Source organism: Agelaius tricolor, unplaced genomic scaffold (genome assembly GCF_023055355.1).
Source record: "Agelaius tricolor isolate 1412-34295 unplaced genomic scaffold, bAgeTri1.0.p SCAF_16, whole genome shotgun sequence".
In the NCBI taxonomy this organism is placed as follows: Eukaryota; Metazoa; Chordata; class Aves; order Passeriformes; family Icteridae; genus Agelaius; species Agelaius tricolor.
In genome coordinates this window covers 13271638-13274671 of record NW_027269276.1, presented here as the reverse complement: position 1 = coordinate 13274671, position 3034 = coordinate 13271638, and positions in this window count along the sequence as shown.

Below are 3034 nucleotides of genomic sequence, written 5' to 3'. Positions count from 1 at the left end.
CGGCATGGCACTGGGCTGCCACGGGTTCAGGTGAGGGGCAGGTGAAAGGGTCTGAGGGGCCATTACCATTGTTAGTGTAATAAATATTTATTACAGCCCTTCTGACCTTGCTCCACGTTGTCCTGCCAGTGTCCCCTCGTTTCAGTGCATTAAGCTCCTGTTTGCGGCATGACGGTAACTGTGCCCCGCTCTGTACAGCTCTTTGGTGCTGCTGTCCCTCTGCGTTTCCTATACACACATTTCTGTGATTGTCGCCTGGTTTAAGCCTTGTCCTCTGCCACTTGTTTGAATCCCTCCATTATTTTTGTCCCTCACCCCCACACAGTTTGATTTTGCTGCATTTCTCCTTCCAGTCACCCATGAGCCTGTTGCCACTCTCATCTGTCACAAAATCTGAGAGACACAGAACGGGTCATGTTGGAAGGAATCACAGCAGGGTCATCTGGTCCACCCGCCCAGCTCAGTCAGGGTCATCCCTGAGCACATGGCACAGGATTGCATCCAGATGGTTCTGGAATATCTCCAGGGAGGGAGACTCCACACCCTCTCTGGGCAGCCTGTACCAGTGCTCACAGCCTTTTCCAGTGCTCACAGCCTGTTCCAGTGCTCTCTCACTGTACAGTAAAGAAGTCCTTCCTCAGTTCAGCAGGAACTTTCTGTGCCTCAGTATCTGCCCGTTGCCTCGAGTCCTGTTGCTCAGCATCACCAAGTAGGTTGCGGATTACTTGCCCACTCCCCTGCTCATTCACTCCCATCTCCTTTCCTGACTTTCTAGCAGACTGTGCCCCTGCATGTGACAACAGCCCTGTCCTGCACCAGGTATCTATAGAGCAAGAATAATGTGGGTCTATACTGAGTTATGTGGGCTGTATATGATTTTATTTAAGAGATTTGCACAAGGGAAATCAGAAGACTTCGCTGGCTGGAAGTAGAAGGTCTGTGCTGAAGGATTTCTGCAGAAGTATTACTTGCAAAGCAGAAGAAATACTTGAGATTTTGAGCCTTGAGACAGGCAATGTGATGGGATAAATGAGGTGAAATGAAAGACAGGACAAATGTGATTAGTGAAAGGCAAAAAATAGAAATATCAATATAGAAAATGAAAGTGTTTAGCGCTAATGTTGATTCAAAAGTATTGGCACACAGAGGGAAAAGAGTGAGCCTATGAAAAATGTTATGGGGACTTTGAAAAAAATCCATCCAGAAGTCAATCCATTTCCATAATTTTTATGTTTTCACTAGTAAGAATAGCAAGGGGTTAATGGTGGCATTAAAACAAACAAACAAAAGCAAAAACACCAAACCAGAATGTAACTCCATCTTTTGTGCTTTTGATTTGGAAAAACTAAAAGGATGAGGTCAATAGTAGAGATCTAACCTCCATGGGAAAAAGACAGATTTTGTTAGGAAATAAATTACAGATTCTATGAGACATTAACACATCATAACTAAGGTCATGTTTTAGAAATATCTCTACTGACATCCTGGGGGATTTGAAGAGAAACAGGGGAACGAGAGAAGGAAACAAAGGTTTGCAGGATGAAAGCTAAGAGGAGAAATATGCTCTTTCCAAACAGCAGCTTTTTTCCCCCAAAAATACTATTTCTTTTTGCAGAATTAAAATATCATCTTATTAATACTTTTACTTGTTTTAAAGTTCTTGTACAAAATAGCTATAAGAGCATAACACCTTAAAATGCCAAAAGTATTAGCTAGAAGATCTCTGCTAGTTAGATACTGAGGCAACAAAATCACTGGTTGAGATTAGAGAGATTAGAGCAACTGGTTTTCTAGCCAGCTTTTAGCTAAGACTTAATAAACAAAAGAGGGGTAATTTATTATATCATAAATTATTAAATATGTTAACAAACACAGCAACACAAGGTTATTTTTGTTTAAAACCCCCTGGGATTAATAACATATATACATACTAGGTTTGCAAATTTGCACAATATTTCTAAGATCCACAGCATGATTTATTTAATATGATTTATTTTTTGAAATATTATATCAATTGGATTTAGACTTCAGTTACCTATATTTGAAGTAATATGAAAAGATCAGTATATTTGGAAAAGTATTTCTTAGTGAACTTTAAAGTATTTCTCCAGAGATGTCAAAAACAGAATTAGAAAAAATAAGAGATTTTCTTACATTCTTGATCCCTTACTCCATTAAGGTTTTATCACTTTAAAGTTGACCTGATGTGACCTTAACAGTTGTGGTTAATTCTCTAATACATAGTTGGTAACTGGGTAGAGAATAGGCTTATATTGGGGACCCCAACCAATAGCGAGATACGTAAGGAGATAGGAAAATTTATCTCAGTATTTATCTGGGGGGAAAAAAAGGCATTTGAAAGCATAACATTGGTATATGGTATAAGATTTAGCCAGCCATATTTGTTAGCAAATTCCCATTTTCCATTTAATCCTTTTTTAAGGGTTGACTCGAACATAGTGTCTGTAAAATAAAAATGTTTTTGTCATTTTGAGGTGGAGGGTAGAGCAGGTTAAGGACAGGTTTTAACCAGAGTGATATTTGTTATCATAATGATCTGTACTTGGCACCTCTTTCTAGGGACCTCTGTATTTAGAACAGTGCATCATCATTCTATTTTTTTCGAGTGTTTCAACTTTTGTTTTCTGAGGATTATAAGATCACAAAATTAAATTACTCCAACAGAAATGTTAAATTCAAATTGAAGTTGTTCACTGTGTTGCCTTTGGTTTTCTTCTAGCAAAGGAGGAGATAGGTGAGAGAACAGAAGAGCTCCATCAGTACAGCTGTTAGGAGTGCTTTGGGACAGAAGGGTGTGTGTAGCTGCTGGGATGTTAGAACACTTTACTGCAGAAGACTGCTGAGGATCAATAGACAGTGTTTACTTTTGATTAAACCAAAGCACATGCATTATTTAGTTGTTACCCATGGCCCTCTTCCTTCTACAGGCACAAATTTTATGATCTCTCTTTCCTCCTTCAATAAAAATATAAAAGCATGAGATTTTTATATGAGCCTAATATCGTCATGCTTT